At 35.8% G+C, this 25,512-nt stretch overlaps 1 protein-coding gene across 1 annotated transcript in view; it reads right to left on the bottom strand.

Moving 5' to 3' along the window:
- The window catches only part of CACNA2D3 (calcium voltage-gated channel auxiliary subunit alpha2delta 3), a 468,701-nt gene that overhangs the window by 404,010 nt on the left and 39,179 nt on the right, over positions 1 to 25,512 (bottom strand). The gene's annotated exons all lie outside the window — the stretch shown is intronic.

Below are 25,512 nucleotides of genomic sequence, written 5' to 3' on the forward strand. Positions count from 1 at the left end.
TTTGACTTTTCCAAAACATTCTGAACATGCAGGAATTAAATGCTTCACATTTTTAGGACACCATCACGCTGCTGAATTAATAATCTCCTGGGTACAAAGAGGAAACAAAATCCAACTCCACGTGAGAGGAAAAGACAGCAACCCCTATGTTTAGTTTGCCTAAATAAAAAACTCTTGTGATCTTTCCTATTACAACTGCTACTGTTTGCTGCAAAAGCTGATGATATTCTCCAAGGACGAGAAAACAGGCTACGGTGTTGTACTAGTTTTCTCTGAGATACACATTAGTAATACGGGAAGAGTTTCTCCTTTCTTTTGCTTGGATTTGTCAGAAGCATTTTACTTTGTCACCTTGTCAAAGTTATCACTGGAAGATGAAAACTGTAGATTTCTTAAGTAGTGGCTACTAAGATTACTACCTACAGCAACAGCGCTACCACAAAGGAGTTGGAAACACTTGGGAGGGACCAGGGTAGCTGCAAGAAGGGCAGAGACCAAGGCTAGAGTCACAGGGTAAAAGCAGCACAGGACAGCAGTAGCTTAATGCCCCAGGTGGCATCCCCATCCATCTGTTTTTCTGGGCTAATCATCTTCTCAAGCCACGGGCCACTACCACCAGTCCTAAAGATTAAGTACTCGCAGCAGAAGCAGCCATTTAGATCCACCCATCACAAAGGACGTTTACAACTGGAAACACAAGAATCTGTTTGAGGCTTTATCCTTAAAAATGTACAAACAAAAACCCTCAGGGAAATAACAAATGAACAAGCTACACTAAAAAAAACAATTTAGCTGACAAACTCAAGCACTTGTAAACTAAGAAAAGCTGGATTTATAGCTGCAAAGGCAAAAAACGCATTTGAGCTTGCGTATACAAACACTTTATGATGTCAGCTAAACTCTGCTTGTCTAACTGTTTCTTCATGAGATCACAGTGACTTTCAGGGCACAGAAGGGTCTCAGTCTCACAAACTAAGGTTTCAAATGTGCAATTCTGCAATTGTAATGATGCTTTTTATGCAAAATTATTATATTTAATTGCTATTTTATTTCTATTCAGCTCTAATGTTTTGCATCAAGGAAACATTTCTATGGATGCAGCAACATTTTATAACTCCAGATGTAGATCTGAATCATTAACAGAACCTCAGAAAACCAGACACTAATTTCAACAGCTGAAAATTACTGTGAATAAAAGCGAAAGCTGCATCCTATATACTCCTATAAAACTCCTAAGAAAATACACCCCTAAAAAGACTTGCCTTTGCATCTTTGGTTTCAAAAAGAAATGCTTAGTGTTTTGATTCTACCCACTGAGATCATCTTCCACAGTTTAACATGACTTTCACAGAAAGAACTTTCTACAACCTGCATGAAGGTAAAAGGGTTGAATTTTTGATTCCAAAAGACAACATGCACACGCAATCTGAGATGTAAAGATGACCAAAGAGTGGTTTTGTGCTCTTCAAATCCAATGCTCAACGTGCAAACTGACAGTGACCTAGTTTCTGGATGCTGTCTCCCAGTTCTGTGAAATAGCTCTGTACTGGTAGCACTGCAGAAAATGCAACTTTAAAATTTTATACTTGTACAGTACCACAGGAAATGTCAAAAAGTTACTTTGGCAAGTTACTGATACTCTCAAGGTGCTTTTATAAAAAATCTAGAGGTTTACAGATTTCCATCCCACTGACAAACTGACAGAGACAATAAGCTACAGTGATTCTATTACTTAAACTAAAGCAAAAAATCCCTGTGTTAATGAGATACATTTGGGAACTTAGGGTCAAACCCTATGACGGTTAACACAGTGAAAAGATATGAAACATCACAAAGCACTTGAGGGGAGTTCCTCACACCATTAATTTTTAGCCTGGCAGAATAATACTCATTATAAGATCCCACAGATGAAAACTAATGTACTGTGAATTTTATACCACTTCATTATAATTCAAATGACTTTTTCTTCCTTCTTACATTTTCATTGTTTGATATACTAAAATACCTCTTCTCCTTTTATAAAGCATAGGAAAACATTCATCAAATAACATTAAATAAGTAATATTCAATACATATGGCTGAATATTATTGAGCTATGTTATGCTACAAAATTGTCATTTCACACCAAAATATGACTTACGTAGCAAGGCAAAGAAAAACTAAAGAGGCAAGTGTTCTTTTAAGGGGAAGAAAAAAACAAACCTTTTATATTAGTTGTGCACTGTTTTAAAAATTGATTTTTATGAAAAACATTTCAAAGACACTCTCCGACTCTTGTTTTTAAATTCTCAAGTCTTACCTACAAAGTAAGCACATTCAGTACATTAAGTCACACTCCAGCTTTCTGTAAACTGCTGGTAAAAATTAGCCCACGAACCACTACATTTTGCACAAATTCACAGACCATTGTACCAGACCAAGCACTTCTGGATACCTGATAGTTACTCAGCACCTTCCTTATTTTCACAGTAAAAAGTCAGTTTTGCTGTTGTTCAGAAACCAAAGAGACTTTTAAAGTATTGGTGTGCTTTCTCTCATGAGACCTTAGTCTTCAATGTAGACTGCAGTCTATCACAATATTAACCTATTACTATATTTATATGTATTTTATGTATATATAAAATTACTATAACCATAAAATTAGGTTGACAAACTATTTTCCTATGCTAATTTGCACAATCTCAACAGTTCACTCACAGTCTCTTGACATTTTATGAGAAGAATGTAAAGGTACCAAGTTTCTTTCAGTGCTACTGAAAACCGAAGTGTTTCATTATGAGCAAAACAATTTCTGTATCACACCATGGAATGGCGATTTTCTTCAATCTCTTAAAAACCTTCATTCTCTATTGCTCTCCACTTTATCACGCTTACTGGAAACTCTGAGCTTTTCTGTACAAAGCTGTTACTTCATGTCTTTCATACCTCTTCAACTGTATACATTAAGTCTTTCCCCTGCTTTTCAGGAAGTGTTTTTATAAATATGAAATAAATTTACAAAGGAAACAAAATATAATTTATCCCACAACTATGTGTTTGCTTTCACACAAATTTTTTTAAGTAGGTGACAAAACCTTTTAAATGAGTACTGACAACTCAGACAATTTTCTTCCATCCTTTGAGTCCCTGTGGGTGCTTATCCATCGAAGTCTCAGTTTACCCAGGAAAACTGGTCTGGGCAAGACAGGATCTGACCTGACTCTTGGTCAGTAGTACTTTAAAGTAATTTCAACGCTTCCTCAAAGAGTCTGCACAGGACAAGAGATTTGCAGTTCAGCACTCCCCTTGCGCACTCCGAATTTGCCTCTAAACTCCAGCCTCTCCAACCAACACTCTCTACCCAGTGATGCATATCAGCATCATTTCCTCGTCAAGGGCCAGCGTCTACTGCTGTGACAGGCAGCATTACTTTGAGTAGGCTGGCTCACATGCTGTGTGCAATGTTCATTTACAAAAAGAACAACTGAGTCTGGTGTAACCTGCTAACAGCTGGAAGAGAGACTGGGAGGTGAAGGGAGATTGTTCCTTTTTAGAAAGCTGGGGGGTAAGCAGCTCAATAGGTAGTGAGTGGTTGAACAGAGGCATGAGATGGTCTCAGCAATAAGCTGGCAGTTCTCCAACTTAACCAGAGACACTCCTGACATGAGGCCACACTTCTTTAGTTTAGAAATCCTTTAGTGAAATTCATAAGAGGAAGATTAATCCATCAGAATACATGTCAGCGTCCCATCATAACAATCTAAATAGAAGTATTAAGAATGTCTTGGTGATTTCAGAGCACATCTGACCAACTTGGGAATGTCAGTGTTATTGGAAGTTGGAGGGCCAAAGACTTTAGAGGCAGTTGATGCCCCTGTTCTGGGGCTCACATCTTTGTTTGCAGGAGAAGGCGTGTTTACCTCAGATCACTGGATCAAAATAAGGGGCAGGACACGCAATGCAGAGGAAAGGCACTGTCAAGCTGCCACTGGGAGTGGAGCAGCAAAGACAGCTAAAGACTGGGTGGCTGGAGCAGGAATCATCTAGGAGAAGGAGCTGGAGAAGTCCAGGGCAGAGAAAAGCACAGAGAGGACACAAGAGAGTGGAAGGACGAGGTAGTGCCAACACCAGCCGAAACCCGCAGCAGCTGCCTGCCCTGCCCACCTCTCACACAGACTGTATATGCCTTGACCAGCTCCACCCAGATGTATCCATAAGCCTCCTTCCCCCAGCTAACTAGAAGTGCACAAGCTCTTTAAAAAAAGTGCATGATCTGTGCCTTTTACTTAACAGTTCTCTGGCTGTGTGGGACAGAGAAACGACATGTGAAGAAAAAGTTTAAGATTCAATGCTTTGGTGCCAAAATGTCCACGGGAACAAGTTCTATCAGTCCAACAGCACTGGCACCGGGAGGGCAGACTGCTTTAATGCTTACATTGTCATGGCTTACAGTCTGAAACAAGCAGCAAATGGGCACTTTTCAAAGTATCATCTTCTACTTAATAAAATTCCTTTTCTCAGAACTTCAAGAATTTGCAGGAAAATGAAAATTGCTTTGTTCTGACGGAAATGTCTGCTAGTGACACACAACCCTTTAAAACATGCTGACCATGTCATGAACTTCATTTGCATATTAATAGTTCTCTCTCTCGGGATTAATTGCCTTCCCAATAGAATCACACAATTGCATTTATGCCGGTTTATTCTGGCTCTGGGATGGGGGTGGGGATAGGCAGCTCATTGACTGCAATTCTATTGTTTCAGAATTTTGGATTTCTCGGCACTTACCTTTTTATGTTCTTAAACGCTTTCCAGTAATCATGGGCAGTATGAAATAGACCTTTTAAACCAAGTTTATCCAATTCAACACTGGTTTATATTTCACAATTTTTCAATTTATGATTTTTAAAGAGGATGGTAAATTAAATCTATTATAGAATTCTACAGAGTGGATAAATTGCACATTAAAAAGTAATTTATATACATTATTATAAATGTAAAAACTAGAAATCTGAGTACACTGATAACCTAGAACTCCTTTCTTTGCAAAAAGAGAAGTCTATTGAGACAATATGATGCCAGGTTATTCTCTCACACAGGCTATTCTCAATTAACACATGCTTAATGAGGCCACACGTTTGTAGTCTCTCCTACAGCCAGTTAGGAGGACATTTTAAAGCCCCCTCACAACATGCTGTGACTGAAATTATCTAAATATGCAATAAAATTCATTTGTACCAGAATCATGGTACCACGGAACTCACAGCTTAAACTAAGAAAATATCTAGCGTACACAGTGTTCATGTGACGAGAGCTCATTAGTGAAAATGACAGAGGGTACAGTGAATTTCTACGTTATTACAGTGATCTGCAATACAAGAATTGAGAGATTTCAAAGAAGCTCTCCCATCAATAACTTATTTACTTTTCCCCTAAAAGAGATAAATAAGGTGAGGGGGATAGAGTAGAGCCCTGTTTCAGATTAGACACTAAAACATTTTCTATCTGAATTATTGTAATAACCTTGCATTTATTACAAAATTCTTGGGAAAATATGTGTTAGTCTCAGTTTACAATCTTTTTTTCCTAAGTATTTTCCCCACTCATTAGCCTAGTTCATAATTTCTGTAAATAGATCCAATACTAGTTGAAACACTTTTCCAGATCTAGAGGAAGAATTTCTAGAATATTGTGCTTGGCACAGCTGGGAATACACTGTCTTTAATCACATTCAACTCAGTGCTTTTTGGGCCCAAGGATATGCAGATAATAATAGCAGAAAGTAGTTTTAAAAAAACACCACCACTGTAATTACCCTATCCTTTTCTTGCACTACTGCTGTTCCAAAGCCTCTGTCTCTGCTAGTTATGGCATTTCAGAGGAAGCAGCTAGTCATAATAAAATTCTCCGCTTTTGTTGTTCTGAAGTTCTCAATGAGCAACTCTGATAGACTTCATAACAAAAACCTAAGATTTTAATCAGCTAATAATGAAAGCTTGGTTGCGGTACACTTTGTAGTTACCTCAGATAGAACAGGGTAAAAATATTAAAGGGGATAAGGAGAAATAAGCATACAAAGAGAACATTATTCAAGATTCTAAACATAACTCCAGCATCCACCATGCGAAGCTCTACTTACCATTTAGCCCAAGGGTGTTCTATATGGATGAAGGGCCAAAGACACCCTCCTAACATTTCATGAAAAGAATGCTTATTTTTCCCATATGGGAAAATCAGGTCAAATCAGATATATTATACATAATCCTCTTTGTGAGCAAAGAAGGTGCAAAATCCTTTCTTTGAACGCCGAGTCAACCAACAGAAATCATTATCCTGGCTGACCACTTCCTGATACTTTCTCCAAGCACCAAACAGAATCTATTTTCTAAGCTTTCTTTCAGAACATGCCATCTCTCCTCTCCTCCTCTAACATGCCAACATCGCAAACATTCTCCTCAAAAAACAGCCAGTGAAGCTCTCCACCCACAATTTAACTCTGGAGTTCAGGGATCACATGCTTCAGCGTCTTGCCTCCAACTATTCCTTACCATTAGCCAAAATCATCTTACAGACTGAACCATGCTCAGTGTAACTACAGCAACTTGAAATAGATGAAATGTTGGTAACTCCATTTGATAGAATATAAACATCTAGACTCGAAAACTGAACATTTTCAGGGCATTCACACCACCCCAGGCCTGACTCTTACATGTTAACTGCGTCTGTCAGTTCCTTACAAGGATACAAGGCTCATTTTCTCAACAAGCATCTGCAGAGGGCTGATCCAAGATTCCAGAAGGATTTTTTCCTCCTCCCTATTCAGAGAAGCAGAGCGTTTGACAGACTATTTTTCCTGCCCATTGCACTCTATCAATTGGCATTGCTTCCATGCCTTGTAGGATGTCTCAGGGTTATTATGTGGAAGGCGCTTAAAAGTGATTTTATAGTTTTAATGTAACTGTTAAAATTTGTATGAAATAAAAGAAACGGCAAAATTTATGTCATCAAAAGGTGTGAAATTTCATACAATACTAACTTTATGACCTGTAGACTTTCCATGGATTAATTATCTGATATCTCTTTGTAATTGTAATAGGAAGGTTTTCAATCTGATTCTGGCTGAATTTTTCAAATATGCATTTTAAGGAATTTTAAAAAAAGCTATTTTCTACCCCAAGCAAACTTTGTAAAAAGGAACGCATTGAGGACAAGTTATATAACCGGGTGGTTAGGGTACTTCTATATGATATTGAGGTCGTATTTTAGCCAATAGGTCTATATTCCTATTGAAAGTTTATGTACTGTGACCAAACCTGATCATCAGGACAGATGCATCTATGCCTTGTTTCTAAATTGGTCCAGTTGCATCTAATTTCACTGACAGGAGGAACCTGGATGCAGTTCAGTCATCTGGTCGAAAAGGGACTGTGTGCTCACACCTGATTACAAAGGTTAAAATGAAGCTAACTTTTAAAGAAAATATTTGGCAAAAGCAGCATATCCTGTTGTGAGGCACCACTTCATTACGTGTGAGACGATGTAAAACGCGCTGAAGAGGACCCAGTTTTGATGGTTTAGCCCTGGAAATGAATTTTAATATACTGATAAGTCTCTAAAATGTTACCTTAAACAAAAAACTCTAATGAAATGAGACATAAATATATAGAAAATTAGTTAACTATAAGCTATTACAAGAGACCACTTAATTACAAAAAGTGTGATTCATACTAGAAATACTGTGTTGGGATATTTCCCTTGTTAGGAATGTACATAAATTGCATCAAGAGACCACAAGCCAAATTCATACAACCCTTTTTGGCTTAACTACAACTGTAGCTTTAGTGAAGATTCAGAAAGGTTTGAAGCTTCTGATCAAAAAAAGGGTTGTAAATCCTATTAAAACGGATTAAGGAAACACTGCACATTGCTAAAAATATCAAGCATAGTTTAAAAATTCTTCAAATGTTACCATTTCATTACACTGGTAATATTTTAGCAAAAAAAAAAAAAAGAATCTTGAAAAAAAATTGAGTTGTGTTTCAATTTGAACATATATTTTACATGGACTTTATAGCATATCTCATCCATCCTACTGTCTTACAAGCCGCCACACAGTTAATGTTTTATCACCAGCAGCTTCTTTCTGCAGGTTTCAAACTGTTCCGCAATCACACATCAAAGAGTTGTCTAATGTTAAAGATACAGGACTACCTAGTGGCACAGGCATGGGGACTGGGTTCTGGCTGGCATTATACTGCAACTTCAGCTAGAGTAAATTTCACACAGGGGCCACTGATCATTTACTAAAAGCTGAACGCCCTGAGGAAAGCTAGGAAGTCTGAGATGGATCTTTCTAACAAGATCCAGTTTACATACTTCTTTTTCTACTTTTTCCATACTTACATGGGAAATACAATGCACAATTAATAAAGAGTAAAGTCAGTTCTGTAACAGGTTCATTTTGTCGAAATCAATTCAAGATATAGTAGGAATGATCTTGTCTCTTGTTATTTTACGTTGTTATTCCTCATGATAGTGCCTGCATGATTTCCACTTATATTCTCATCCATACTGAACTACAGAGCATTTGATGCATCTTTTCAGAGCCCTATGTCTATAGTATGATTATTTTTTCAGAGATCTTAGATTTTGGGGTTTATGTTATTTAAGGACTTGTTTTATATATTGTAATTGGTTAGGAGTCACAGAATACAGATGCTTTTATAAGAGATTACAATGCTTGCCACTAGCTTTCCTGGGACCGAACACAGAGCTTCATGGTGACTGTAGCCTTACAGTTACATCAGTCAGCTCTTAATCAGTTTAGTCACTAACCCTTTAAACATTTCTGCTGGGGCCAACGGGACTATTTATGTTCAGAAAAATTGTGCATTTCCATGACTCTCTATGGAACAGAATTTAATACATAACAGTCCCAATTTTCCTCTCATTTAAGGCAGACATGATTCAAAATACATGTAAGGATTCACTTACACTGGAACTTTAGACACACTAGATGTAGTTAATGAAGACATTTCATCAGCAATTATTTGTTGATTAAATATCATCAGCAATTATTTCATCAACATACACTTTATATTCTGATATAGCCAAAGACAATTCAGCCCTTAAAAATAGCCAAAGGCAAGCTTTGTCACCCTACGAAATACACTGAAAGCAGCTAAAAGGTAACAGTCATGAAACACTGACTTACTACAGCTAAGCCAGGCTACCCTCAGTTCTGTTGGGTTCTCAGGTTTCTGCAAGAGAACAGCCTAAACAGATGGTGGCTCCATACTATCATCTGACCAGAACATTCATTTAGATTGGCACTGTAAACAAAACTTTAAAGTAGCGAGAGGACTGAAGCGATTCTTGCTTCCAGCTGTCCACTCAGTTCCACTAAAGGGATGCTGGAAGAGACGTTTAAATACTCTTCAATGCCAAAATTTACAGCTCAGGATTTTAATACAGGTTGTAAATCATCAAGTTGCACAGACGATATGAGGTGTTACTCCACTTCCTCTCCACCATCTTGCAAGAGCTCCAATTTCTAGGAAAAGCTAGGGGCAGGGGGGCAATAAACATTTAGCAATCTCAGTTTAATCTAGCACTACGTGTAAGCAACTCTTGTAGTCATTAGGAATAGTCTTTTACCTGAGAATTTAATGATAATATTCCAGTGTCTATAACTGCAATTATTTATTTCCTTTAGAATTTCTTTCTTATCTATACATCTACTCCAATGAAGAATTAGAAGTCATTTTGAAAAAGCAGATTATAGTCTGCGTTCTGTGGGAGAAAGCAGAAGTCTGTTATGTTTTCAACTTACTCAACAAAAAGAGTTATTTGTTCATATTCTTTCAAATATTTCACTACAATCAGAACAGCATGTAACAGGAAAAATGTAACTCCAAATCTTAGAAACCTACATTTAAAAAATGTAAAATATTGGAATTATTCTAACATAATTGCCAAAAGCAATTACAAAATATTGTTGGTCATTCTCTGCTATAATAATGTTTTAAATGAAAATCCACCAACTAATTGGAGAGAAGCAAGTTAGAAAAGAGTTGAAAATTATGTAAAGATTTTAAGTTTCCTATTTTTCTAACAGTACTGGAATCCTTGCTGAACATAAGTTTCCTTACTTTAGCTGCAGAAGAATGGATGTGTTTCTCTTTATAACAAAACTATTGAAATCAAAGAACTTTGTTACTGACTGTAGGAGCAACTTTATGTGCAATATCAGCATTCAAAACACATGGGGAATAGATACTTGCCTTTATAAAGCTGCTCAATATCTGAGCTTTGGTCACCTGCATAAAACACAGTGAGGATGACTTTCGCAGAAAGAGTGAGATTGTGCTACTTGAGGCTGGTTATCAATGTTTGCTTGAATAACACTACATTGATATCACATAGATCTGGAAAATTCAGTACTTGGCAGAGTTAAACAGTGTCAACTAGCCAGTTGTGCTTGTTTAAAAAGTTGAGGCATTAAGGACACAAAGTAATAAACAAAAAATGCAGAACAACTTTTTTCTTGCAACAGCTAGCAGAAGCAAGTGTCCAGCCAGTATTCAAAGCAGAACTAAGTGTCTCCTCATCTCCTTTCCTCATAATTCATGTCCTGCTTAAATCCCTTTTCTACTAAATACAGCAAAGGCAGAAGCAGGTCATTTGTTTCCCAAGGCAGGATCCCATCCACCAAAGACAGGTTTTAGCTGCATGGACTTTAAGTGAAGCAGGAAGCTCATTCCTTTCTTTGGAAATGATGAATGGAGCACAAGGGAAACAAAGAGCCACTGCTGCCTGCGCTTCAGCAGCCCTCCTTCACAGCAGCCAGTGGCAACCCATGCCTGGAGACTACAGAAAGATACCTGGCATTTTGGTGACACTGTAGGATATCTGCCTGAGCTGGTCTCCTACCAAGGGTGGAAACCGCAATGTTAGGAAAAAATTAAATACATCACAAAATAACATAGCTTCTTTAATAATATTAGCTTTATGCTGCTCTATAGGCAAAACACCCATGGAAAAGTGTTTTTTGAAAGTTAAATACATAGCCCCATCCATCTCCTAATCATTTCTGTTCTAACACTGTTACAACAGGATGCTTCTAAAGCCATTTTTTTCCTGGGATTTGGGGAACACTGAGAAGTCTTATTTCCTACAGTCACCAAGACATAGGGAATATGGGAGTTGGTTAAACTGCAGCTATATTTGGAATGATGCGGTGAGTCCTGCTCCTGGGCTGCAGGAGCACGTCACAGCCATCTCCTTCATGCAGCTACAATTCCTTGAGCAATACGAGTAAACAAACACATCTGTGATTATGGCCATGGGAAGAGAAAAGGAAAAAGGCTGTTATCATCTCCACACAGACTCTTATCAACACTTGCATTAAAGCACAGTAAACTGCTACCAATGATAAAATTACCAGTAAGGAAATTTAAATACATTATTGATGTACTCTTGGGGGTAGAGAAAAGTTAACCCTTCGTGGTAAGCATAAGTGTTAATACCAAGTGAATAGTAGACCACTAAGCTATGATGATTTTTTTCCATTTAAAATACTTGTATTTTCATTACTAGCCATTAATATGCATGTTTCCAAACACACATCATGCTGGGTGCCTTCAACATTTTAAGTCAATGAAAGTTGAGACTTCAGCATCTCATAAGTGATCCTCAGTACCTCACTACATGCAGTTCCTGGGTTTTGGTGTTTTGGGGTGGTTGTTTTCTTGGTTGATTTGTTGGCTTTTGGTTTGTTTTATATTTTTGGTTTCTAGCGTGTGGTGGTTTTTGTTGGGTTTGTTTTTTGAGGTTTTTTAAACAGAAAAGCAAGAGACTGAACATATCACACCTCTCGCAAACATTTCTATTTTCAGCCATAAAAATCTCATTTGTCCTATTCCAGACAAACAGCACATGCAGTTACTTTTTGCCTTTGCAACTGGGCTTCTGTTAAAGCACAAATTAACCATGCACGATAAATCACCATTTGTCTAAACCTGTAAATATTGATGGTTATTTAGTTTACAAACCTTACTGTAATTATTACTTGGTGCTGTTTTGAATCGCCATGCCCCCTGGGTCCATTATTTCACCACTTAGTTTTAAAATAATTTTCTAGATAAGGTACCTTCTAAACATTTAGTTTTCCCTCTAGATAAATCATTACACTAATTGTTTATCAGAAAACTGCAGGCTGCCACTGGATTAGGAGAAAACAGAGGGGCCATATTTAATTCTATTTGATAGAACTCAAAGGGAAAAAAAATTTAAACAATTCAAGACTAGAAGTACATATGCCTTCTCTTCACAGGATCAAAATTTAAACGGTAGAAATAGGGACACTTTCTAAAAGAATTTTCTTGACAAAACATGAATTTTTCCTGTTGCTAAACTGCAGAGTGAATATCTAGAAGTCATTTGAATTTATAGTTTTTATGAAACTATTAAGGAAATTATAACCACAGTGACTTTTACTGATCAGGATGCACAAAACTGTCTTACTTGATTGCCACATTTTCCAAAGGAGAAAGAAAGACCACAAACTGAGAAAAGTAAACACCCCCCCACCTACTTTTTGTTTTTTCCCAGTAAATTAAGCACATCTGACATGAAATTCAGAGAAACTTGGGGCAATAGTATTCTACAGCATTTTTTATACTGTAGCAACATTTTAATACACCTACTTTAAAGGTCATCATTGAAAATTTATAAAGCTAACACCTTTTCACTACTTCCCCACCCCCCTCCATCCAAATTACATGTATTTTGAGACAAGAACATAAATTGCATGAATAGGATGACTGACCAGTTAGGAAAAAGTTAACCAGTGTCCTCTAAAGCACAGCTCCACTTTTCTTCTGTAATCAGGCTCCAAAAATGAGATTAAATCCAGTGCTGTAAAAAGTAATGACTGGCACAAAAGCTTTATACTTTCATACAAAAACATGCAGCACAAGTGATAATAAATAGGCCATCACACCATTTGAAATGGAAATCCAGGGCACTATCCATTACAGTGTATTCATTTTTATACCAACACTAATTACCACCTCACTAGCACCAGCTTGTAACCCTGGCTGGCAGAATTTGCTTTTCAGGATCGATATGAAACGCTTTCTAGTAGGTAGTATTTATTATTATAGTATTACTAGACTTTCTAGTCTAGTAGGTATTTTGTTCTCTATTGTATATTAGTTCAGGTTTCATAACTATTCTTTTTAATCACATCTAAAATTCAAGCCATGCAAGTAGTTCCTGCATTTATGAAAAGATCACAGGGAATGAAAAAATTTGAATAGGTCAAGTGATGTGAATATGCATGGACAAATCATTATCTGTTCTTCTCTTATTCTTTTGGTAAATGGCTAGAGGAGAAACATAAATCATTGCTCAGCATGTATTCAACTAGCTCCTCTTGACTCAGAACACCACTGTCTGAACAAGAGTGCATACAGCAATTAGGCTATTACACACTAAACCATGCTATGGCTGCTTCATTTAACTTGTCAGTTCAAAGGGTAAAAAAAACCAGACTTTTGGAGAAACTGGACTTATGTAGAAATTTATCTTAAAATCTTAAAATTAAAATTGAATTAATTTCAATTAAGGCTCTTTTCCATTTTTCCTGACAGATTTAAGTGCTAAGCATTTAGGTCTCTACCCCTTTAATTAAATAAAATGCATAGATTAACATTGTTTATAGATGCTTTCCTGAAATAAATATATAGCTTAGATCTGGACTCAAATTGTATAGTCTTCTTTTACAGAACAAAAGAAAAAACTTTCCAGAAAAAAAAAAAATCAATTCTCATAATGTTTTGTAAATAGGGAAAAATTAAACACTTCCAAAAATACTTGTCAGAAAATACTTGTCAAACATTTGCTTTTTCTTGCTGAACCCAAGAAAGAAGGTGGGGAGAGAAAGTTAATCAACTGAAAGAAATCAGAAACAGTAACAGCTTTCCAAAACATCCTAGCTGATAAGAAAGTTCTCTGATTCTTAATTTGGTAAGAAAGATGATTCTGATAAATATTCTGATAAATATCTGATGGCAGAAATGTATTATCTGCAAAATTTCCTAATCAAACTTTTCCCATCTTCCACCAATTCGCCTTTTTTTTTTTTTTTTTTCTACCAGACCACTCAAACATGGTGAATGTGAACTGGGCAAATATTACAGAAGTCTTGAATATACTTACAGATTTCTCCATTCATACCTCTTTTTGTATGCTTTACAAAATACCTTGTTCAACTAAGTATGGAGAGAATTTTCCTGGGACCAGTTCTCCCAAAGCCACATGTCATCTCTGCATTTCAGCACTGCAGTGTTTTACAGCAGACTCAAATGGGATCCCAAACAACTACCAACAAGTGAACTTTGCTATCCCAACCGCGTGAAAAAAGTAATACAGAAAATGTATCAAAATAAATATGAATGGTTATATAGAGCTTTAAAGATGCTTCAGTTTGAATAAGTGGGCATGCTCTCCATGAAAAATGCAGTATGAGACTTTAACACGTAATTGCTAGCATAGCTTTAAAACTGACGCAGAAGTACTCTCACAGCATGGGAAATATATTTTGCATGCTAAATAAAAACTGACAAAAGATGTATATGCCCACATTGTCAGCATGTTCCTTGCTGCCAAAAGCCAGTCTGTCGTCAAATAGATTATGTTCATTTGGCCTTTGGGAACGGTGGCATCTTAGAATTTCAATTTCAAAATATAATTAGAAAAAGAAAAAAAAAATCCACAAACATTGAAATGGCCGGAGGAGGAACACCTTGTACAGAATATTTAATTCAGGATCAGAATTTTCATTTGGTATTTTCTGGAAACCAGTGAAGCAGCTGAAGACTGGAACATACAAATATTATGCCAGTACTGCACAGACCTGTTTTCCTCCAAAACTCAAGTATTTCAGTGGAAATGAGGGCAATTATTGTGCAAGTCAGGGCACAAGCTGAAGTACCAAACTCTAGCCACAAACCCACTCAGTGAAGAATAGCCATATATATACACAGCAAATATTTCCACTCGTGGATTGTAGAAACAAAGTGAAGTGTGATGGCTCAAAAAAGAAAAAGTTTTTTCCATACAGCACTCTGCTTTTCAGTTTCTCCATCTAGCTGATGACAGGACTACAGGAATGTTATCTAATAATGCACTAATTTTTACCTCAGAAAGCTGAGATAAATGTTGAAATAAGTTTAAAAAAAACCCAGATGGCTCTAAGTGAATAACAGATTCACTTAACCAAACATTTTATTTCCTGTATCTTGAATAATTAACAAAAAAAGTGTTTACCAACAATTATATAACAGCTTTTATAGTAACACAAGAAGGAGAAAAACATTTAGCACTGACTCTCATAAATAATTCAAAAGGTCTAATTTACCATAATCATGTCTGGCATTTATCTTCAGTAAATAATGTATTAGGCATATACTGTGCACTATTTCCTACAGTAACTACTAGAGAGCATTAGGAACAAACCCATCTGTGTTTAGCATTCTGTAAATCAGGCCAGCTCTTGCATGCATAAAATGATTGCTGATGAAGCCATTTACCTACGCAATGGATAGAAAAGACATCTTTTAATGTAAAATTAAATAAAAATTATAGAAACTGCAACACAGATGAGGTTTTTTGTATACCATAAATATTCATAGCTTCCAAATTGACAAAGCATACCTCAGAAACCATAGGAACCACTCTAGGAAAAGAGTTGGGTCTTCCACATTCACTGTGCCACTGACAGGTTAATTTGCATAAGAGCAAATTAACATCTCAAAAGCCTTGTCTTTGCTAGCATTTTCAAGAAATCCACCATTATACTAAAACCACTGCAGCTACCTTGGCACAACAGAAATGTGAGTTCTAGTGTCCTCCAGACTCAGGGTGCTTTTGTTCATTTGTTTGCTTGAAGCACCACTGTCCCAGCTCCTTCCTTCTACATTGGCAGTTCCCAATTGCTAATAAAGGGTAGCATACACACAACTAAAACCAGGTTTTAAGGTTTTCCTCTTAGTTTTCGATTATTTCCTATTTTTGTCTGTTAAATTTGCAATTTACTTAAACTCTTCTGGAACTTACACATTTTCAAGTAACAGAGAAATTTATCACAAATACATCTGCCCAGAATTGAGGAATACTCTAATTCAACTACACTCTAATTGATCAGCCACATCCTTAGTCTGTGCCTTACCTATCAGGAAGAATACAGAACACAGTATACAATCTGCACATAAACCAAGGATTACCCTTCTGTGAAAAGCTTTCTTCCCTGTTTTATTAATTTTTTTAAACTTTTTGCAATGTTTTTAACAGATATTCAGAATAACATAAACAGAATGTCCCAAAATTCTTTACCTCTTTATATGATTTTTAGTGTTGTACATGCCCAGGACTTTGTAATACAATTCTCACATTCTAGAAAATATATACTCAAGTATAAAGTATTATATTAGTGACTCAAGTGAAATTAAGAGGATATTTTCTCATATAAATCAAGGACACTAGTAATCTAATTTCACACACCTTAACATGTGCTATCCTTTAGATCTCCAAGAAGCCTACATTAACATGCCATGGAGTACATTCAGCAGGATTTTCTGTATTTTTCAAGCACATTATGTTAATTTGTTTAGATTACCTTTATATATGTATATATACAGCCACGTATTTGTCCACTCATCTCCTACACTTATTTCATCATTTAAATAAAGGTTTTAGTTGTAAGAAGTAGAGTGTTTCACTTTAATTACAGCATATATTCTTAAACGATCCTTTTGTTGAGACTTATTTTCTGAATAGTAGCATTTTACATATCTCTTATAAAATGAACCAGCCTACGATCATGAATTACATAAAAGGCATTCCAGAAGATAGAAAAAGTAGAAATACTTCAACAACTGTTATTTCTTTCACATTATATTACTAGACCACTGAAGTGATTTTAAAAAGCCAGTACAAATTGGCAGGATAACTTTTTCTTTTATATTTATATGTATATTGAGAGACCTTGAAAAAGTGGAATACCTGTGGTTTCCAACTGTCTCTCAGTTTCTTCAAAGCTTAGGTGGAAACAGGTCACATTAACATGACTTAGACTGCAAAGAATAGAGCACCAGAGTATCACCACCTAAGGAAACCTGCCAGCAACTCAATAGAAGGCAAAGCCTCAGTGACAGCTCAGCAGGATGGAGAAGGCCTTCATTACTCAGCCTGTTCAAATTACAAAAAGGATGCATGAAGGAAGATGACCTGATAGTTATCCCTACAATCCCTGTCCCTATTTTTTCTGCTGCTCAACACTAACATCATAAATTGTCTTTCTGACATCAAGGTAGTAAAGTTTTGTAGGACCAAAGCCAGTGTCTCCACTGAGGTAATATCTCAGACCAATGAGAACTGAGTTCAACCTAGGTTAAATAAAAACATCAGAATGTTGGCATGTAATAACCACCAAACAGACACATGTTGAATAAAGCCTCCCACTAACAGGAAAACCACTGTTTTAATAGGAAAAAAAAATCTAATTACACTTGCTTACTGAAATCTTTAGATGTCCATAAAGAAATCACAAAAGGATATTTTTAAAATGGAAATAAATATCTTCAGCAGTAGAATAAATAGAGGAAATTAAATGCACCTTCTGCATCTTCTCTGGAATCACACCTGCATTAAATACCATGTGGGGAGAGAGCTGCACCCTGATTATGAAAGAAGGGCCCTTGAGAACAGACAGAAACATATAAATACACATGCTCCAAAGACTCAAAGAACAAAAAGCATAAAGGTAATTTACAGATAGATTGTCAAAGGCAATACAGTTTGGATGACACTATATAATTTAATCACACATAACACCATAACAAGGTTTCCATCAAAATATCTTTCAGTCACAAATCTCAACCAGCACAAAAATCCCCATAAGTTGCAAGCAGTTTCTTAACGCTTACTTGTTTAATTTCCCTTTAATTGTTGACACTGATGGAGAAGCTCCGTATGGAGTTCAACTACTAAATATTAACAGTGCAGAAAATACTTCCTGTAATATATATATTTCATCTGAAGCTACTATGAATGACCTAAAAACTGCAAACACGTAAGTTACTACATGCAAAACAAAATATGTTATATCTGTTCATCATGGCACTTTATACAGTCAAACTAAGACCTATCTCCAGCTTCAGCCCCCTGATCAAAAAAAGGAATCACTTTCACAGTAGAAATGCCTACTGTCAATTTGTCAAGTCCAGATAAAAGCTAATTTCATAATCCACAAAGAGAAGGAAAAACATAGCAAGTACCTAACAACAGAAAATTATACGATCGGGATAAATGTCAGGCACTAAATAAGCATGTCTGTGAAAACTTCATGCTGTAGACTGCTGATATCTCTCAGCTATTGCCATATTCTCAAGCTGAAAGACAAAGGCCAAGTATTCTCATGTCTAAACAGACCATAAAGGAATTGGTGGTTAGAAGGTCCTTTCACTAATAGACCTTCCATCACCACAGCAGTCTGTCAGTAAGACCGAGCTAGTAAATAAATGGGTGCTGAAACCTCTGAAAGCCAGCAACAGTAGGATGTGGAATTGATCATCAAAGCACCATTTTGGTGGATAAAAAAGTAAAATAAAAGTAAGGCAAGAAATCCACTCATAGTCATCTGTCATCCTCATAGTTGTCTTCAATTTTAGACAACATGCATGGTAGACAGCTCAGTTTTATAATTACAGATTTTTAGATTCTCATCATTGTATTACAACAGATCTTTATCCCTTATCACACAAAGAGCACATGTATTCATGCAACACTCTAAGACACCTCTAAAGTACCCTTTGTACACTCACACTCAGAAACAGAGAAAACATGAGACAACACTCTATATGCCTACATAAAGAGTCATAAAGACTTGAAGGAGCTCTGATCCTCCTTCAAATCCTTACAAGGGCTGGCAGATCAGTAGAAGATTTAGAACTGGAGTTTTCAAACAGTTTGGAATTTTTTTCCTCCACAGTATATAAACCATCAAATTACTTAACAGCTAATCTATACACAGCAGCTGTCTCCTCCAAATTCCAGATACTTGCTACCTATCTGTCAATTCTATCTGCATCTTCTCTTAGATAGGAACATGCTTCTGAAATTGTCTCTGCAAGAGTGGTCACCAATACTTATATGGAAGTTACTGTACAGTGAAAATTTATTTTAAAATACAATCCAAAACAAAGAAGAGCAGGAAGGCACTCCCAACTCACCTAGAATAATATGGTCCATATCAGGATTAAGCCATACAGCTAAAATAAAATACAAGTACACCCATACCTTAAAAGACTAAACTCAAACCTAAAATTCCTCATCATATTTCTAGGACTTTTTTTCCTCTTTAGGGAAAACACTGATTTCTCTGAACTAAAGTTTTAAGAAAAAATTTTTATTTTGAAAATAATTACAACTCTAATACAGACTTTTGATTGAACTCACAAAATATCGTGTAATTTTTAAAATATACACCTATTTTACTATCCTGAAAGATTGTGTTTAAATATTGATTTATAATAAAAAGTACAGTGCAACAAATACAAGAGTCAAAATATAAAAAACCAATAACCATTTATACAAACTACATTACAAAGAGAGGAAGTCAGTAATTCCAAAGATGAGAACACAGTTACAGACATAAGGCGATAACAACAGAAAACATCTGGGGAAAAAAAAGCATCCTTAAATCTGCAACTTGTAAGACTATATACATCCTGAAGACTGAAAAAAATTCACCTTTTGTTTAATCATCATAACTCTTTAAGACATTGATTGCAGTGCAGCTTTTCAGCATCACGCACATACCACACATTGCCAAAATGTTGTTCACAGCTGTTTAACCCCCTTCAGCAAGAAGCATGCATCTTGCAAACTGAAGTGACATTCAAAGGTCAAACAATATTTACAACATTGCTGGACTTCTTTTTTCTAAACTAAGTTCTCCTGCAGGACCATAACTAACTCCTTTATTGTCCCCTGTATATCCTAGGCACCCAGCCACATTTGCCAATCTGTCTTTGGCCACCTTAAAACAAATAGTAATATTAGAATTGAGACCAAAATAACATTCTCTATCTGCCAAAATATCAGTTATTTGAGTACTCCACTGTAAATCATTACAGCTGGAAAGCAGTGAGTATGTTTCATTTTATTAATCGAGAATTGCAAAGCACTATAAAACTGGATTGGAGCAGGAGCTGGAGATATTTCATGGAACACGTATGTGACAAATTACACACATAGACACATACAAACACTTTGAAGAAAATGGAGATGCCCTAAAGGTTTAATCTCAAGTCTGTCATGTATTTGTCCTCACTTTTTATCAGTTCTCTGTGAGCTACCCACTAAGTTCTGCCTTAGATTATGATCTTGCAATACAAACAGTAAGAGTCAGATAGGAGTAGAAAGAAAATAGTGAGACAGTGTGGTCTTTTGCCCCACAGTGAATACACTGAGTTTTTAAAACATGAAATAAACTAGAGTAAGCAGGTAAATACCTCTAATGGACTCATAACCTCTCATTTTACCCTGCACATGCAAGCCTGAATACACATATTCAGGTACACTTGTTAGGACATGAGGGGAGGGAAATGTGTAGAAATAGTATTACTATATTAAACCTATTGTTTATTCATCATCTTAATTATTGTTTTCTGACTTCAGTTTAAATTGTGGTAACCATTGTATAACAATGGCAGGTCATAAATAAATGTGGTCTTACACAACTTAGTGTGGACAGAGAAGTTAACACTTGAATATAAAATGAGTTTTGGAACAAGAAATATGTTAAAATGTAATTTTAGCAACTATCACAAATGCATAAGATCACAGCTATAACCCACAATATGCCTCCATGAATCTGCAAAGGCTGCTGAAAATTAAGCACATTAACAATTCAGTCAGTAAAATCCCTTGTTCATATAACCAGAACTCATCACCATTCAAACAGCTCTGCAGATTGGCACTGCAAGAAAGACTATATTTTCTAAATGAGATTGAGCGCTCTTTTTATTATGAAATCCAATTTTATCTTTGTCCCATTTAATAACAAGTTTTTGACAAATATTGTCAACATTTATAATATGTGTGAAATATAAAAACCCCTGCCTTCTTAACAAGACAGAGCAGTAAATGAAATTACAGAACTGATGCTGCAGTTCTTAGTTGATAGTTTGCATTAAATGAAAGCCTCACACATTCTGCCTGGTTGTTTTAGGAAAGAGAGCATTTAAATCAGACTGTGTTAACAAAAAACATGCTCAAAACTAGTGATGTTAACATAACAAGGGAAGTGCCAAGGATTCAGTTAGCAACATGCTACTAGACATTTTAAAGAGGACAGTATTTCAAGGAACACAATTTATGAATTAAATGTCTGAAATATACAGATAGATACTTTTTAGTTTGGAACATAACTCATATTCATTATAAGTTTGATGTAGCTAAGTTTTCTGAAGTGTTTGACAGTAAATTAGCTTTAATAAATGCTGTGTTATAACACTGAACTCCTAGAGTTTCCATAGCAGAACAGTGTCTGCCAAATTTTCTTATTCATCATTGCAAATCTCAAGCTGTTTGATGCCTTTTTAAAGGCTCATTTTCTGGGGAAAAAGAAATAACTACATATAAATTGAGTTCTAATTTGAAAGTATATATACCAATTTAATGTTTTTAGAGTAAATCCTGAAAATTGGTCAACCTCAAGATTAAAAACTAGTAGAACAAGTAGGTGCAATGTACTGGTTCTCTCTCTAGTACTCAAGCTTGTCTCTTGTTTTAAGGGGACTGTCTCAACAGTTTTTGATTGCTTGGGACTGATACTATTAGGCAAGAAAGATATATTTTCTTATTGCTTGCTTGATAACCTAGAAATAGATCCAACAGGTAGGACAGCAAGACTGGTCATACAAGCAAGGAACTGAGGCTTTTGTTTTTCTCACTGTGTATTTTGAGGCTTCAATTCCTCTTGCTGCTTTTTCAGAAACAGTGAAACTTTCCCTCCTGAGTATGCAATCCATGGCAGCTTTCAGGCAGTGCCAGTTCTGCCACACCTTGGTTCAACAAGCAAAGCCATTAGATAACTGATGAGCAGAGCACATCAACATCTTCAGTTTGGCATTTACATCCCAGAAGAGAGGGCTCAGCCTGCTCATGTACCAATGTTTATGTTATAACTATAAACTGCGTTTCATACACTTTAATCTTATGAAAATAATCCAATTTTAGATTACAAAAATGCAGCAACTGAGAAAATTAGAGTTTTGCTATTGGTAGTAGTTGTTTCCTCATTCTCTCTGTGTAGGTTCAAAAGCATTCTACTCAGTTCTATTTCACTTACTATTTAGAGGTAAATGTACTGTTTCTCATGCCTGCATAAAAACAATATTAATTTGTTTGGACTCAGGATACAGGGAACTTTCATTTTTAAGTTACTGCTTTATTTTATGATGATTACATAAAATAATCTCAATCTTCAGATAGCTTATTGTAACACAAGAAAACCAAATCTAAAAACTCTTCAGGATTTAAGTGATAATTTAAGTGACAATCCTTCTCTTCCTTTGGTGACATTATCACCATATGGTGTTTTTAAAATATCTATTTCACTTGAGAATATCCCGTTAAGTAAACCACTATTTTATTTCACAATTCATAAAATGGCACAGAAAAGAATATATCCTAGTTTGCACTTTTCCCCAAAAAGCAAGAATAAATGCAGTTGAGGCTGGAACAGATGCTGTGGTCTAGTCTCATTCAGTGCAGCTGTAATTACATAATTTTAGCTATTAATTCTGACTGGGGCTTTGCTCAGCTCTGACTGAATGTTCCGTGGTTGATTGTTCAGAAAGTGGCCTCGTGCGATTCGTTTCCTCTCTACAGTGAAACATTCAGATGACAACATTTGTTTTCAGCAGCCTGAAAAAAGGACAAGAAATCCTGAAAACTCTAGGATTCAAGTGATAATTTTAAAAGCATAAGCGAAGCAGCAGACAGGGTTTCTACTCAAATCCTGTTTAAAAAAAGAGAATGATAGAGTACAGTTCTGTATATATCAGGGTAAAAATCAAACTTTAGATTTTTGACTCAGCTCAGAGTATCTATGACAATGCTAGAGAAAGATGAAGCAGACAAACTGAAGAGAGTTTAAAACTCACTATTTGGTTTATGGCACTGGTCATCCAAATAATTATATTTGTTTAATATTCAAAATATCTGAAATGAATGAGAATTAATTCAGAGAGGAATTAACACAAGAGAATGGCTTTCAAAAGTTAATGTTGAAGCAAAAGACATAAGGCTAAAATACATACTATTTTGGAGTTGAAATAATTTCAAGACCTTTCAAATAGGTATAAGATCGAAACCATTTTGTACCGTTCATACTCGAGAGGAAAGTCTTTCTTTTCCACAAACATTAATGATTTCACAATATTTTCTGAAAAATCTGCAATTTGTCTGTGAATTAATTTTTGCAGTTTCAAGGGGAACATACACATTTTATGTTACACATCATTTCAACAATAGAGACTGCCTTGCAGCGGTGCTACACAGCAATAAAGTATTCTGAGATCCACTGCCCCTACAGTTTTGGGGGTTTGTTTTGGTTTGTTGTTGGGGGTTTTTTTCCCCACTTGCATCAAATTCATTAAGCCACTTGGATTTCATACAGAAAGCTCCAGGTATTACTTTTTTTGGGTCTTATTCATATTTCCTGTATCTGCCACAGAACTATTTACAGAAAATTTCAGTAAACTTATGTGAAAAACTGTAAGTCATGATGATGTCTACCATATGAGGAAAAGAATATTAGAAATTTAGATTATAGACATTCACTAAATAGATGTGCAAAGACTTCTCCTTATCAGTTGGAGCATATATTCTTTACATATTACACACCATTCTTGTCATTCGCAAGTATTTCCTTTTCATATTCTCATACAATGAGAAATTTTTCAACTCCAGAAACAAGAGAATCATCTTAAGAATGAATACGAGAAATCTCTCTGTAAAATATAACATTAGCTTTCACAAGGAAGACAGCGAGACAGCAAAAGTCAGTGATGCATGTGTTCCCAGAGCATGCATGGCAAGAAAATTTCTCATCCATCATACTTTGCATTATAAGTGTTTCTAAGTTAATTTGGCAACATTCACTTCTAGTTGTCATCTCATCAAATGAATGTTTAAGATTACAAAGCTCACAAAATCATATATATGAACGTGAACATATGCTCATTTCTTCCCCACAGAAGTTTAAGTTCACAGTCCCCAGCCTATGTTAACTATGGTTATAATGATTAATAGTACCACAATAATTGGTGTCCTGTGTCTATTCATCATAGGGTTTCCATTTTCTCATGGAGTTCCTCTTTATGTAATAAATATAAGACTTTCACATTGTACCTGACAGCTTGATTAATGATGCTACAAGTTAGTTTCTCACACAATAAGCATGGCCTAAGTATTGTGAGTGTCAGTTGTTAGGCCCAGCTTCACGTTGATTTACTGCTCTTCACCATTAACAATGGGAAAAGAGGTGATAGAGGTGTACATAGTGTCAAGTGTTCTTTTAAAATTAATTTTAGCTGTACGCAGCTCTGTTGTTTTAGTTATAAGGAAAAAAAAGATAAAGAAGCTACTGATACCTAATCAGTTAAATAGTCTATTTAGAGCAACAGACTACAAAATACATTAACCATGTATCAAAGATATACTACGTCAGCTTAGATTTCTAATGTTCTTTTTTGTTGTTTTATAACCAAAAAAATAATTGCAAGCAATAAACTGTAAGGAACTGATGTGAAATGACACAAAAAGAAACATTCAGACATGGAATTCTTAACTCATGATGCCTTTCACGGTGCTTCAGCATACATAATTGACAAGAGCAGGTCTCCTGTGCAAGTTCATTGTAGATGGAGGTTCCTGCAAATGGAGTTCCAAATCTAACTGCATATCCAGTTTTGTCAGTGAATCAGGCACTTAATGCTGTCTTCAAACAGTTTTTCAGATGTCAGTTGATTTCTCTGTGGCTAAGTAATTTTAATTGACCTTTCCAAATAGTCACACTAACAAATTAGTTTATCATGGAGTTTAAAAGTCACTGAAGTAACAAATATAATCCACAATGACACAGCAAATTACTTGAAGAAGTAGCAGTAAGAAATAGTTAGGTGCTGTTGATAGTCGAAAGCAAAAAGACAATACCTGTTTTATTTTCTTCCTTTTGTATATGTTAAAGATGCCACATACATTTCAAGAGAAGACAAATAAATCATTCCTCTAGCCTAGCATGCAGTGATCAAAGACTACTTATACTAGAACATTACCAAGACTTACAATACAATGCTTAAGTCATACACTCAACAAGCTAGCACACACACACACAAGACACTTATAATGGAAAGCAAAACAGTCAAGTTATAAAAAAAGAGATACAATGACACAGCG

Source organism: Strix uralensis, chromosome 10 (assembly GCF_047716275.1).
Source record: "Strix uralensis isolate ZFMK-TIS-50842 chromosome 10, bStrUra1, whole genome shotgun sequence".
Classification (NCBI taxonomy): domain Eukaryota; kingdom Metazoa; phylum Chordata; class Aves; order Strigiformes; family Strigidae; genus Strix; species Strix uralensis.